This window comes from Apodemus sylvaticus, chromosome 7 (genome assembly GCF_947179515.1).
Source record: "Apodemus sylvaticus chromosome 7, mApoSyl1.1, whole genome shotgun sequence".
Taxonomy (NCBI): Eukaryota; Metazoa; Chordata; class Mammalia; order Rodentia; family Muridae; genus Apodemus; species Apodemus sylvaticus.
In genome coordinates this window covers 114,768,038-114,776,041 of record NC_067478.1, presented here as the reverse complement: position 1 = coordinate 114,776,041, position 8,004 = coordinate 114,768,038, and positions in this window count along the sequence as shown.

Here is an 8,004-nt window from a genome sequence, read left to right as displayed (position 1 = left end):
TCATGATAACATCTATCCCAACAAAGCCCATCCTCTTATTCCTTTAAATTTTTCTCAGGAACATTTTCCATTTGCTGGTAACTAATAATTCAAGTATTCAAGCCTGCAAAGATAAGTCTTATTCAAAGACAACCTTTCATTTGTAATTTGTTTATTGGAAATATATTGTTTTTTTTGTTAATTTTCTATCTTGCTATTTTTATGAAAGTGTTTAACAGCTATAGCAGTTTTCTTGTGGAGATGTTAGTGTTATTAATGAATAAAATCTTGTGATTGTCAAATGAAAAGATTTTAACATCTTCCTAGCCTGCATTCTTTTCTTTCATGTCCCTTAAGTATTCTAGCTAACATTTTAAGTCCTTTATGTTTTGGCATAGAGAGAGAGAGAGATAGAAGATAACCTTATCTTATACATAATTTTGTGAAGTGCTATGAGTTTCTCTCTCTATAGCTTGATATGGGCTCTGGGATTGCCATAATTGCCTTTATTATGCAGAATATGCTTATACTCTCCAGGTCTTTTATCATAGGGGATGTTGAATTTTGTCAACATCCTTTGGCATTTTAGGAAATTATCATGAGAGTTTTCATTTGGTAGTTTAATGTGATAAATTATATTTTCTTATATGTGTTGAATTATTGTTTCATATCTGATATTAATTCTACGTGATAATGATAATGTTTTTATAAGTTATTTGATTTAGTTGAAAAGTATTCTATTGAGGGTCTTTGCAACTATGTTTATAAAATATTTGTCTATAATTTTTGGTTTGTTACATATTTATTTAATTATTTTTGCATCAAAGTAATAGTAGCCTCATAAAACAAATTAAAGAATATAAGACAATCTTGGATCTCAAGCACCCCCTGTCTAAGACATTTTTAATATTTTGATCAGAGATTTAAGCCACTTCTTTTGGTACGTATAAAATTGTGCATGTATACAGCTCATTAAGAATTACTTGCCATATTTTTGTTACTGTACCAGGTTCAACTCGGGCATTTAAAACTTATGTGCACCTCAGCATTTGTCTTTATATCTAGGGGTTATTTTTCCAAAGCCTGAGCTTCTTTTATTACATGCTATACAGTTTGATAGTTTGACATGTGACATTTCTTAACAAATCTTTGACTACAGCTAAGTTTACCAAGCTCTGAAGAATAGAAAATTATCCTAGATAATCTGATTTAAATTCATATCTCACATTTTGAAGTACAGTGTTGCAATAGTCAAATTTATAAGCAAAAGTTAATGGAGACAATAATGAAGGGTACTAATAGGAGGAGTCAATAAGAAGTGAGATTAGGAGACAATGTGCTAAAAGTATGTTGTATACATGTAATCATTACACATTCTCAACAGCTAATAAAAATGAATTATAAAGCCACAGTGATATCTTTCTTCTTAGGATGTACAATACAGAATATACAAAAATTTAAAAATATTTAAAAGAAAACACTTTATAAAGAAACATACATTGAAGATAAGTATATAAATATAATCAGGAGTGAAAATAGTCTCCTCCACCCAGTCTCTCTCGCTTTCTGTCTCTCTCTCTCATTTTCTCTCTCTCATTTTCTCTCTCTTATTCTCTCTCTCTCTCTCTCTCTCTCTCTCTCTCACACACACACACACACACAGGCAATGCAAATTCAAAATAAATCTTCATCAGGAGCCATATATAGCATTTCTGTTTATAATTTGGAAGAAATGAATCTAGGATACAAAGAGATAACTATATAACTATATTCATTCTGGTACCCTCAAAGTAGCAGAGATACAAAGATCAATTTAGATTCCCATTTACATGCTAATAAAAAGAGAAATTATGGTATATATTTACACAATGAAGTCCAACCTGACATAAAAAGCATTCGGATACTGGAAAGTAAGTATAATTAGACATCATGCTTTTAAGCAAAATATGACAGATGCATGAAAAAGTGAGAATCTGTTCTCCAAATGGAAAATTAAAAAAATAAGATAATGCAAAAGAGTGGTTATGATTAGACTTGAAGGCTGCTAAAGAAAAGAAGTAAAAGGAAAAATAATAAAAGGGGGAGACAAAATGGAAATGAGAAGGTGATTGTATAACTAATTATGTATTATTACATAGGTAAAATAGATATTCAGGCATAAAAATATCAACTAGTGTATGTAATTGTTATACATTATTATATAAGTATTATAATTTTGATGAAATGAAAAGGGTCACTGTTATGTATCCAGACATATATTCATAAATTTATCTGGTTATTCAATAACTATTGACAAAGATATTGTGGGCTTTTAGAATAAGGCATAAAATAATTAGTAAAGGTAATAGGAAAGTAGAAAATCCACATGCAGAAAAATCAGATTGGATTTCCCCACACCATGAAGAAAAAATGGAAAATTAGACTAAATACTTAAGTGTGAGACTAATAAAAACAAAAACATGAAAATAGTCTATGATGTGAATTCAGGCAACTGATGAATGGAAATATTCTTGTGGAAAGTGTTGAGTAGGAAGATCAATGATGGTAGTGATCAGTTCATATAAGTATATGATTATATACTAAAAGCACAAATAGTAAAGTTCTCACAAATGGGGGTTAGATAAAACTAAGAACTCTCATTCATAATCACATTGCAGAGAGAGAAGTCAACAAGCCCCATGATTATGAAAGCTCTGAGTCTCTGCAGTCCAATTACAACACACCAGAAATAAGCTTCTCTCATCATAGTGTATATCCAATAGCTATCAAATCATCAAAACAGAAAGTAGTTTGTCTGAGAGAAGAAAAATGACAGGACTGGTTTCTGTACTGGGTATGAAGACTTCTCTAGTTACTGTTTGCAGATGATATGACACTATACTTAAGTGACCCCCAAAATTCTTTTTTGTTGATATTTTTTAATTCGATATATTCTTTATTCATATTTCAAGTGATTTTCCCTTTCCTGGATCCCCCTTCCCCAAATGTACCATAATCCCTTTCCCTCCCCCTGTTCCCCAATCCACCCCTTCCCAATTCCCTGTCCTGGTATTCCCCTATACTGCTGCACTGAGCCTTTTCAGGATCAGAGACCACTCCTTCCTTATTCTTGGGTAGTATTTGATATGTGAATTGTGCCTTGGGTATTCCAAGCTTCTAGGCTAATATCTGGTTTTCAGTGGCTGCATACCATGAGTGTTCTTTTGAGACTTGGTTACCTCACTTAGCATGATGTTCTCCAGTCCCATCCATTTGTCTAAGAATTTCCTGAATTCATTGTTTCTAATGGCAGAATAGTACTCCATTGTGTAAATATACCACATTTTCTGTGTCCATTCCTCTGTTGAGGGATATCTGGGTTCTTTCAGCTTCTGGCTATTATAAATAGGGCTGCTATGAACATAGTGAAGCATGTATCCTTATTATATGCTAGGGAATCCTTTGGGTATATGCCCAGGAGTGGTATAGTGGGGACTTCAGGAAGTATCATTCCCAGTTTTCTGAGGAACCACCAGACTGACTTCCAAAGTGGTAGTACCAGCTTGCATCACCACCAGTAGTGGAGGAGTGTTCCTCTTTCTCCACATCCTCGCCAGAACCTGTTTTCTCCTGAGTTTTTGAGCTTAGCCATTCTGACTGGTGTGAGGTGAAATCTCAGGGTTGTTTTGATTTGCATTTCCCTGATGACTAAGGATGTTGAACATTACTTTAGGTGCTTCTCAGCCATTCAATATTCCTCAGGTGAAAACTCTTGGTTTAACTCTGTACCCCAATTTTTAAGAGGGATATTTGGCTCTCTGGAGTCTACCTCTTGAGTTCTTTGTATGTCTTGGATATAAGCCCACTGTCGAATGTTGTGTTGGTAAAGATCTTTTCCGAATTTGTTGGTTGCCATTTTGTCCTTTTGACAATGTCCCTTGCCTTACAGAAACTTTGTTGTTTTATGAGGTCTCACTTGTCAATTCTTGATCTTAGAGCATAAGCTATTGGTGATCTGTTGCAGACATTTTCTCCTGTGCCCATGTCCTCAAGGGTCTTCCTCAGTTTCTTTTCTTAGTTTCAGTGTGTGTCTGGTTTTATGTGGAAGTTCTTGATCTACTTGGACTTGAGCTTAGTACAAGGAGATAAGAATGGATCAATTCACATTCTTCTGCATGCTGACCTCCAGTTGAACCAGCACCATTTGTTGAAAAGGCTATCTTTTTCCACTGGATGGTTATAGCTCCTTTATCAAAGAACAAGTGACCATAATTCTGTGGGTGCATTTCCGGGTCTTCAATTCTATTCCATTGATCTACTTGCCTGTTACTGGACTGATACCATGCAGTTGTTAACACAATTTCTCTGTAGTACTGCTTGAGGTCGGGGATACTGATTCCCCCAGAAGTTCTTTTACAGTTGAGAATAGTTTTAGCTATCTTGTGTTTTTTGTTTTTCCAGATGAATTTGAGAATTGCTCTTTCTAAGTCTATGATGAATTGAGTTGGTATTTTGATGGGGATTGCATTCGATGTGTGTATTGGTTTTGGCAAGGTGGCAGTTTTTACCATATTAATCCTGCCAATCCAAGAGCAGGGAAGTTTTTTTTCATCTTATGAGGTCTTCTTTGATTTCTTTATTCAAAGACTTGAAGTCCCTGTCATACAGATATTTCACTTGTTTGGTTAGAGTCACACCAAGATACTTTATATTGTTTGTGGCTATTGTGAAGGGTGTCATTTCCCTAATTTCTTTCTCAGCTTGTTTATCCTTTTGAGTATAGGAAGGCTATTGATTTGCTTGAGTTAATTTTATATCCAGCCACGTTGCTGAAGTTGTTTATCAGTTGTAGGAGTTCTCTGGTGGAATTGTTTGAGTCACTTAAGTATTTTCATATCATCTGCAAATAATGATAGTTTGAGCTCCTCCTTTCCAATTTGTATCCATTTTCCCTCCTTTTATTGTCTAATTGCTCTAGCTAAAACTTCAAGTACTATATTGAATAAATTTGGAGAGAGAGGGCAGCCTTGTCTAGTCCCTGATTTTAGTGGGATTGCTTCAAGGTTCTCTCCATTTAGTTTGATGTTGGCTACTGGTTTGCTGTATAGTTCTTTTATTATATTTAGGTATGAGTCTTAAATTCCTGTTCTTTCCAAGACCTTTAACATGAAAAGATGCTGAATTTTGTCAAATGCTTTTTCAGCATCTAATGAAATTACCATGTAGTTTTGTTCTTTGAGTTTGTTTATGTAGTGGATTACATTGATGCATTTCAGTATACTGAACCATCCCTGCATCAATGGGATGAAGCCTACTTGATCATGGTGAATTATTGTTTTGATGTGTTCTTGCATTCAGTTGGCAAGAGTTTTATTGAGTATTTTTATCAGTATTCAGAAGGGAAATTGGTCTAAGGTTCTCGTTTTTTGTTGGATCTTTGTGTTGTTTTGGTATCAGGGAAATTGTGGCTTCATAGAACAAGTTGGGTAATGTTCCTTCTTTTTCTATTTTGTGGAATAGTTTGAAGAGTATTGGCATTAGGTCTCCTTTGAATATCTGATAGAATTCTGCACTAAAACCATCTGGTTCTGTGCTTTTTTTGGTTGGGAGACTGTCAATGACTACTCAATTTCTTTAGGGGTTATAGGACCATTTAGATGGTATATCTGATTCTGAATACATTTTGATAATTGGTATCTGTCTAGGAAATTGTCCATTTCATCCATATTTTCCAGTTTTGTTGAGTATAGGCTTTTGTAGTAGGAGATGATAATTTTTTGGATTTCTGCACTTTCTGTTGTTAATTCACCCTTTTCATTTCTGATATTGTTAATTTGTGTACTGTCTCTGTGCCCTCTGGTTAGTCTTTTTGATTTTCTCAAAGAACCAGTTTCTACTTTTGTTGATTCTTTGTATAGTTCTTTTTGTTTCAACTTGGTTGATTTCAGCCCTGAGGTTCATGATTTCCTGCCTTCTACTCCTCTTGGGTGTATTACCTTCTTTTTGTTCTAAAGCTTTCAGTGGTTCTGCTAAACTGCTAGTGTATGCTGTATCCAGCTTCTTTTTGTAGGCACTCAGAGCTATGAGTTTTCCTCTTGGCACTCCTTTTATTCTGTCCCATAAATTTGGGTATGTTGTGCCTTAATTTCCATTAAATTAGAAAAAGTCTTTGACTTCTTTCCTTATTTCTTCCTTGACCAAGGTATCATTGAGTAGAGAATTGTTCAGTTTCCTTGTGTATGTGGGCTTTCTGTTGTTTTTGTTGCTATTGAAGACCACCCTTATTCCATAGTGATTTGATAGGAAGCATGGAATTATTTTGATCTATTTATATCTGTTGAGGCCTGCTTTGTGACCAATTATGTGGTCAGTTTTGGAGAAGGTACCATGAGATGCTGAGTAGAAGGTATATTCTTTTGGTTAAGTATGAAATGTTCTATAGACATCTATCTACTAAATCCATTTGGCCCAAAACTTCTGTTAGTTTCACTGTGACTCTATTTAGTTTGTGCTTCCCTGATCTGTCCATTGAAGAGAGTGGGGTGTTTGAGTCCCCCACAATTATTGTGTGGGGTGCGATGTGTGTTTTAAGCTTTAGGAAGGTTTCCTTTACAAATGCAGGTGCCCTTGTATTTGGGACATAGATGTTCAAAACTGAGAGTTCTTCCTGGTAGATTTTTTTCCTTTGATGAGTATAAAGTCACCTTCTTTATCTTTTTTCATGACTTTTGGTTGAAAGTATTAGAATGGCTACTCCAGCTTGTTTTCCTTGACCATTTGCTTGGAGAACTGATTTCCAGCCTTTTACTCCTAGGTAGTGTTTGTCTTTGACACTGAGATGTGTTTCCTGTATGTTGTGTCTTTTTGACGAATCCAGTCTGTTAGTATATGCCTTCATATCCAGGAATTGAGTCTATTGATGCTAAGAGATATTAAGGAATAGTGATTGTTGCTTCCTGCTGTTTTGGATGTAATTTTTGTGTTTGTGTGGTTATCTTATTTTGGGTTTGTTGAAAGGAGATTACTTTCTTGCTTTTCCTTGTGTGGAGTTTCTCTCCCTTTGTTGGTGTTTTTCATTCATTATCCTTCGAAGAGCTTCATTTGTGGAAAGATACTGTGTACGTTTGTTTTTGTTATGAAAAACCTTGTTTTCTCCACCTATGGTAATTGAGATATTTGCTGGATATAGCAGTTTGGGTTGGCATTTGTGTTCCCTTAGGATCTGCATGGCATCTGCCCAGGCTCTTCTGACTTTCATAGTCTCTGGTTAGAAATCCAGTGTAATTCTGATATGCCTACCTTTATATGTTACTTGACATCTTTCCCTTACTGCTTTTAATATTTTCTTTCTTTAGTACATTTAGGGTTTAGGGTTTTAATTATTATATGACGAGATGAATTTCTTTTCTTGTCAAATCTATTTGGAGTTCTGTAGGCTTCTTGTATGTTTATGGGCATCTCTTTCTTTAGGTTCGGTACATTTTCTTCTATAATTTTGTTGAAGACATTTACTGGCCGTTTAAGTTGGAAATCTTCAGTCTCTTCTATGCCTATAATCCTTAGGTTTGGTCTTCTCTTTTTGTCCTGGATTTCCTGGATATTTTGGGTCAGGAGATTTTTGCATTTTTCATTTTCTTTGACTATTGTACCAATGCTTTGTATGGTATCTTCTACATCTGAGATTCTCTCTTCCATCTTTTGTATTCTGTTGTTAATGCGTGTATCTATGACTCTTAACTTCTTTCCTAGGTTTTCTATGTCTCAAGTTTTCCCCCTTTGTGATTTCATTATTGTTTCTACCTCCTTCTTTAGATCCTGGATGGCTTTGTTTAATTCCTTCACCTGTTTTGTTGTGTTTTCCCTCAGTTCTTTGAGGGCTTTTCGCTGTTTACTTGTATTCTCTTGTATTTCATTAAGGGAGTTATTTATGTTCTTCTTGAAGTTCTCCATGATGCCCTCCATCAGCATCATGACCTGTGATTTTAAGTTCAAATCTTGCTTTCCTGGTGTGTTGGGGGTATCCAGGACTTGCCATTTTGGCAGAGT